Genomic DNA, 8,185 nt, shown 5'->3' with positions numbered 1-8,185 from the left:
AGATTTGAAAGAAAAAGTGGTAGGGGGGACACACAAGGGTAGAGTCAATGGTCTAGGCTCTCGAAACAATGTAAGATGACTCCAGTCAGGCTTAGAAGATATTGGATCGTCACGTCAAGCTGAGGCACTTGACGGTGTTCAAATTGCTGCTATGTCGGATCAAATAGCTAAACTTACAGCGGCACTAGCAGAGTCAGAGCGGAGAAGAGTAGCTGAACAAGAAAACATGAGTGAGTCCGTTCAGCAAATCAAAGAACAAGTGATGAACCTCGCTGGTCGACCTACTACTTCGGCTCCCGATGACACCGACAACGAGAGTGATGAGGATGATTATGTAGCTCCCACTCCCTAGTTTAGATCTCTGGACATTTATGAACTTTTTGAAATTTTGAAATGAATTTTGAAAGACTTTATAAGTCTTTAATTTGTGATTTAGATACTTTTAAGTGTTATTTTAAGTTTGTTGTTTTATGTTTTGTTTATATTGTTTATAATTGTGTGTGTTTGATTGTGTTGAATAATGTCGAATTGAATTGAATTGCATTTGCAGGTGGGGAGTAGAAACTGCCAGTTTCTTCTGTCAAAAAGAGTGCAGGAAAAGCGACGGACAGCGTGGTTTTGTCCGTCGCTTTTCTGGGTTTTATTTTTTTTAATATCACAGAAAAGCAACGGACAACGTGGTTTTGTCCGTCACTTTTTAGGATTTTTCAAAAATAAAATTTCCAAACAATCGACGGACAGGGTGCTTTTGTCCTTCGCTTTTCTGGAATTTTCAAAAATAAAATTTCCAGAAAAGAAACGGACTGCGTCCTTTGTCCGTCGCTTTTCTGGAATTTTCAAAAATAAAATTTCATGAAAAGCGACGGACTGCGTTACATTTTAGAAAAAAAATTAAAATTAAAATTAAAATAAAGCAACGGACTCTGTCGCTTTTGTTAAAAAAAATTTTAAAACAAAAAAAATCTTGAAAAGCATCGAGCTAAAAAGCAACGGAGGTGACTGCGTCGCTTTTTCTATCGATTTTGACCAAAAAACGATGCAGTCCGTCAATTTTGGCCGTCATTTTTTGACAGATTTTTAGTAGTGGACTCCATTTACAAAAAATAACTTTATAACTGTAATAGCGGTAAAAACACCATAATATGGTGAGACCAGAAATTCAACAATGCCCAAAACATTTTCAAACTTGGAAGTTGGAATCAACACTCAGAATTCATCAGAAATGTTACAACCCGAGCCTACTCTCAAAACGTGATTGACACTCGAGAACCCTTGATGGTCCCCAAACGAACCCTCATCCTAGCTGACTACAAGCGAAATACTAACTCAAACATACACAAACATCAAACTGAAAGAAATATTTAACAACAGTTTACTGAATCTCATAACTCTCTAAATATATTGAGTAAAAACATAAGGTTTAAATAAAACATCTGAAATTGAATACAAAAGGATTGATCAAGACTATCTATCTATGAAACATCTATTGTATAAAGATAGGTGTAGGGACAAGACCCACAATACCTTAAAACTCTACTACTAGCAAATCCTAAAATGGGAGTTCTTTGAGAGCTAGTAGGCCTCACAAAAACTGACGAGTATATGATGTGATCTCAACAGAATGTTTGTTGATGATCCTAAGTACCTAAGTCTGCATCATGAAAAGATCCAGGTCAAATGACATCATTACATTGAATGTACGAGTATGTAAAATAAAAATAAAAACTGAACTGAAAGACTGAAGATAACTCAACTGAAGAGTAATATAAATAATTGAAACTCTTTCTGTAGGGATGCAAAAATAGTAAATATTGGACTAAAATATATAAATAAAAATATTGTTCACTTTACTTTCCTGGGGAGTTTCTCTAACAGACAACCATCACTATGAGCCTCGTGATGATACAACGTCTTAGCCACGTTGCCAGAGCCGCCCTATACCTTGCCAGAGTATAGGACGCAAGTGAACTGTTGGATCTACTAAAAACCTTCTTGAGGAAGCTGAGGAGTCACCCGTTTTGCGGTACGATCCTATCTACGTTGGTGGCATAGGTTATGGAGTTTGAATTATCTGAACTCTTACTTTAAATAGGTGCTCAATACAACCTCCCAAAATATAATTGAATGCTCATGTAAAAGTACTCTCTAGGTTGAGATAATTTCGCAAAAGGCCTCTTTAAGAGGTAACTAAAGTTGTACTGAATCTGTTTGAAATACTCTGAAAACTCTATATACTTTCCTAAAATAGTACTCTATTTTCAATATGAAAAATCAACTTTCTTTAAGGGGTAACCGAACTTCTCTTTATCTAACTGAAATACTTTTAAAAACTATTTATGCTCTTCCTATAATAGTAGTTTTCTCTCAATGTGAAAATAGTACTTTTGGAACCATTTGTGTTCCCTTAAAACTCTTCTCAAAAGATACTTTAAGATACTCTTGAACTCACTTTAAAATTCCAAAATCAATGCATGAAAATAAAGGCACAAAGGCTTTCAATAAAAATTTCATCAACTAGGGTTCATGCGAAATATAAGCATGAACAACAAGTCAAGGATATCAATGCATATAATATTGCAATATCATAATATAAGAATTTAGAATTCGGAACAAGAATATAACTTATATCAAGAATTTCATAAAATTGAGGGGAAAATCCTAGATTGAACTTTTCACTAACTGAATTTAGATGTAAGGCACGAGGAATAACTAGTCCAACACTATGAATAACCTTACATATCTAGAAGAACAAAGTTCTTGAAGAAGTTTGATGGAGAACTTAATTGAAAGATTTGAAACCCTAACTTTTGTCTTCCTTGTGGTTTTCTTGGAGATGAAGAGTGGAGAAGAATCTTGCATTGAAAACCTTATGATTCTTGAAAAGAATCTTGAACTTGGAGCTTTTAGATGTTGAGAAATTAGAGAAATCCTTTCTTGGAGTTCTTGATCTTTGGAAGAATGAGAAAAGGGGATTTTGAGAGTTGATAAACGTATAATGATGTTATTAGTTTGTAAGACGGACTTAGGGAAGTTGATTTTGGGTAAAAGTTCAAGAATACCCTTCTAGGAATGTTTGAAAATCATAAAAATCAAAGAAACGACATTTTAATGAATCTCGTCGGTCAAATCGGCAATCTAGAGGTCTCCTCGCCAAAAATACTAGGTGGATCACCCATTGGGACTTTAGGAGCCTCAAATGGATAGAAGCATAATATTTTCGGGACTATTCGGTGAGCTAATTCGGCGATTTGCCAACCCATTCGGCGTATCGCCGATTGAGAAGGTAGGTTCGCCCAATTTCCTAGCCCGGGTATGTTTCAGTAAAGTGACCATAACTTTTTTCTCCGAACTCAAAATAAGAAAAAATTTGTGGTGTTTAAAAGATGACTCGTAGACCTTTAATTTGATAGGTAATAGGCAACCTAATTCATTATATTCTTAGAGATATAAGTGTTTGAAGTTTATCTTTATATGAACTCATGCGAGAATTTAACCAATATGAATGCTTTGAACTTGGCTTGGTGTTTGGGGTCCCTTATGACCCTATATCACTTTAGATACTCTTGATATACTTGTTAAAGAACCTTAAAATACACGACAAAGTCGTACATCACTCGATTCAAGCTCATTTACCTACGACAAACGATTTAAATTTTAAGAATAGAGTTGTGAGGTGTTATAGAATGATTCGGATCTTAGTTTAGAAATTTTCAGGGTGTTACAAGAAATCTCTAGGATACAAACAACATATGCAAATCAATCATAAAATGTGAATTCTACACTTATTTGAAACATCAAATCACCAATCCGAGGTTATCATAACCAATCATTGGAAGTGGTCAACTCAAAATTTTCAAATAAAGTAGAACATCAATCAATGGAATCACTTTTGAATATCTCGAGATCCATGCAAAATATTTGACTATCATAAATAACCCTATAAACCTAATGGATTTGACAAACCCAATTTTGACCACATTAATCACAAATGCTGACTTTGATCAAACCTTTCGATTTTCAAAACTGAAAAACTTCTCCAAACCACATCCGCTCGCCTAAAGACTCGTCCCACTCATTCTTGCAAATCGTAAACTACATAATAAAGCTACACAAAGGTTAAAGTAGGGAAAGAGACTAAACAATCAAAACGAACATGGAGTCACTATAACATCCATCGTTACACACATTAACAAAAATAAGTACCAAAATTATGGAAAATTTGACGATATCTACTTCACATGTCCAACTCAATCTCTTAAGTGGCTTCTTTTACCATATAATGCATCCACTGCACCTTCACAAAAGTTATATCCATAGACCTCAAATATCATATATTTGGCAATCTGTATAGTTTTAGGCTCCTTTTTATATACTAGGTTCTAATCTAATTGTATTGAATCCCACTAAATCACATGAGAACCAATAAATTTTGAGTTGTGCTTACTCTTTTTTCCAAATCTCATGACACCCTTCATAGGGGATACTTTTATAAAAACATTGTCACCAACTATGAACTCTAAGTCTTTAAATCGTCATAAGTCTTATTTCAACTTTGATTTGTGAGAATCCACTCCTTAATCAACTTTAACTTATCCAAGTAATCTTTCAACAAGTTTATGTATCTACCAACCAGCCAAAGAACAACATCTCTTATCATTCAAAGCCTTAAATAGAGTCATTTAAACAATGAAATAATAATTGTTACCGTAGAAAAACTTGTCAAAGGAAAAAACCGATATCAATGACCATCAAAATCAATCATATAGGCTCGTAACATATCCTCAAGGATCTGAATAATTTGTTCGATCTAGACATCCATCTGTAGGTGAAAGTTTTATTAAGCTCTATCCAAGTACCCCAATTTGTTTTGCATAGACCTCTAGAAATAAGATGTGCCCCGAGAAACTCGATATGAAATAATGGAAATAGGCATTTCATACAAACAAACTATTTCTCAAATGTAGCATGACCAATCTATTAATAGAAAACTTCTCAAATTTATTATGTATAGGATTTTCTAAAAACAAACCTGCCTGGTACATGTTTGGTTTTCTTCTGTGTGTGGGTTGTATGAGTGAACTGAATTAATTTATTATGATGTGTTTGTCAAATATTGGTCCATGAGTGGCCCGAATGGTCTGGTTAAATGCTTAAATGGTTTTCTGTGTAGACTAGGATTACATAGTAATATCACAGATGGTAGTTTAAGGATCTTTGGGTGATCTTGATTACTTGATAAGTGTGTCAAATTATGTATTGGGTCAAGTCAAGGGGAATAAGTAAGAGTTTTGAAGGCGGTCCACTAAATGGGATAGGGTCTAGTTGATTGGGGATCATAGAAGAGGTGACAAACCAGCTAATAGGGTAAGGTGGTGGATTGAAATCAGTATGGTAATTCTAGTGTTGGTAGGATGGGTAATTTTGAAAAGTCTTTAAGTGATAGTGGTGTTAGACTATGATCAGATAGGAGGGTGGGATGGCTTCCAATGTTAGAGTTAGTAGCAGGAGGATGTAGGAATACTTGGGATGGAGTATATGAGTTCAAAGGACGTATTACCTAGTAGTAAGGGTTGTGGTCAATGAATCTGGGTTATATATCTTCAAGTTATATCTTTCTTATGAATATTTACATGATATTATATGGTGGATTCGGTTCTCCCTATGATGCCTATAGCAAGAGATGTCTTTTTCCACTAATACTACTCTTGCTATGCCACTTGTCATAGTCCGATTGTAAGATAAGTGATATTTCTTAGGTGAATATGATAATGATCTCTGATAACTTCTGCTCTTCTTTTCTTATAGTGAGAGTTTTGTCTTGTTTTAATAATTGATATTCTCTTAGAAGCTCTTGTCCTTGTTTTTGAGGGAGTGTTCCGTGTATTTTACAAAGACATTTGTATTTTATCAAAATTGAGAGAATTTTTTTTATTTAAAAAAGGTGACAAATTGATGTTTTTTACTTCTACGTTAACAATTTTTAATCGGTGTTTCGTAACAATTTGATATTATAGCCTAGGTTACCGACCTCCTAGTACAAGAGAAAATGTCAATAGAGTCTTGAGGATTAGTGTGTTGACGTCCACATCTAATCTTTAGGGAGCGAGTTATGAAGCATTCTAGGAAATCGTTCCATTTCTTCACCCATTTTGTGAAGTTTGTTGATTGCTTGTATAGGTTGAGTTCAGTTGGTATCTCTGAATTTCAATTAGTATCAAAATAAAGTGAATTGAATTTCATTGTCTCGACTGAAATGACACAAGCAAGGGAAGTTGGAACTAGGAAGGTTTCAATTGGTATCATCTAGCTTTAAAGGTATGCAAGCACATGGATGATTGGCTAAAGGCCATCCATGATGCGAACAAAAGGTAATAAACATAATTTCATTTTATGGTAAATCTTGAGATTGTAATTATATGCATTGTATTAACTAAATAATTGTAAATGTGTGAGGTGTAATTGTTTGTATGACTGTGAAATTATAGTTAGGAAACGGTCATAATATGGTTATATGTAATGGGTTAGTAAATTTTTTTTTTGTGGATTAACTAAAATGTTTTGTCAAAAAAATTTAAACATGAATTTACCTTTGGTAAGGGAACAAGGATGACTTGTGATGGTACGAAACTTTGATTTTAGGACAGTCGAGATTGATTGGGAACCTTGAGGGAAAGGACTATTCTGGTATTATAGATGTAATGTGAGGTTATAAACAACTTCTGGTGTGACTCATAACCAGTTTTATGTTAAGACCATGTGAAACTATTAATTATGCATTGGTGGGGTTAGTTTTGAGGCTATATTTAATTTCCATGATGCAATTCCAAAGGTTAATATTGATAATGGGGATTGGCGAATGAGATAACTTTATAGAAAATTTCAATTTCTAGGCAACATTGTCGGGACCAGAATAGCGAGGCTGGCCCGCTATGGCAATCCCATTGTAACGGGAATTTTTGGGCAAAACAAAATCCCTGCGTTGTTTTCCCTTGTATTATTTTTCATTCTCAGGGATTTTTAAATTGCTAATTTTAGTTGGGAGCTACTGTAAGACAATGGAAATCGTTTAAAAAACCTAGCATGCATATACGCTTAATAGTGTTAGAAACCAACATCCATGTGTGAAAATAATGAAAGGGAAAAGATGTCTAGTACATACTCCAAACGGGGGCAAAAACCAAGCAAGTCATAGTTTTTAATAAATAGGGGGTGTTAGCCGGAAGCCTCGACATCATTAGGAGTGAAGTCCTCTGCCTTTGCGTTGCTCATGAAGGGAAACTTCAATAAGTCCTTAGGTGCAAACTGGGGAAGCTCCTGCTAAGGGGCGACATAGCTCAATATGACATTGATGGTCTCCGACATTAGATCAAGCATGCAATCCCAGGAGCGCCTCTTCTTTTGATTAAGCTCCTTGCAAATGGTTGTTTAGTCCTTGGAAGAAGAAGATGGAGTTGTAGCTTTGACATGAGTAGCCATCATAAATCTCTAGATGGCCACAAAGTTATCCTCTAGGCGGATACCAGAGAGATGGGATGGGTCTTGGAAGAAGGGGTAGGGTCGTCGTCATTATCATCAGAGTCCGTTGGGGCCTGGCTATTATCTGTCTTGTCCATCTTTAGTCTCTTCTTTCCCTTGGAACTACTCACTTTCACCCAGAGAGGGTTAAGATGGGGATTCAAGCTTAGCTCCACGTTGGTATGTCTTATAGGTAGGGGTGTTCCTGGATTGGTTTGGATCGATTATTAGTTAAAACCAAAATCAAAGCAATCTAGTCGTTTTTAGATTTCTAAAACCAAACCAAACCAAACAAAAAAAATAATCAGCGGTTTGGTTCTGTTTTTCTAGTTTTTTTTTGTTTGAAAGTAATAATTTTTTTAGGACATACATATCTCGATAGACACAAACTATTACATGAACAATCCACATGAAAGTTATTATCAGTTCAATTAAGTAATTAAGCAATAATATAGTTATTATTTCATGAACAAAGTGATTCAATTAAGAGAAAATGTGACTATCTTATGTAAGGTAGGATAGACAAAGACTAAAGTAATAGATTTTGGTGGACTTGGACTTAGTATTGTAATAGTTAGGCTAAAATTTTAGTGTTGGGCTTGAGAAAATTGTAAAGTTAAATACTTAAGTTAATTAAAATTTAACAAAATATTTATATTTTATATATGAA

This window comes from Solanum verrucosum, unplaced genomic scaffold (assembly GCF_900185275.1).
Source record: "Solanum verrucosum unplaced genomic scaffold, falcon-dt-bn FXZP01000112.1, whole genome shotgun sequence".
Lineage (NCBI taxonomy): Eukaryota > Viridiplantae > Streptophyta > Magnoliopsida > Solanales > Solanaceae > Solanum > Solanum verrucosum.
This window is presented reverse-complemented; position numbering follows the sequence as displayed.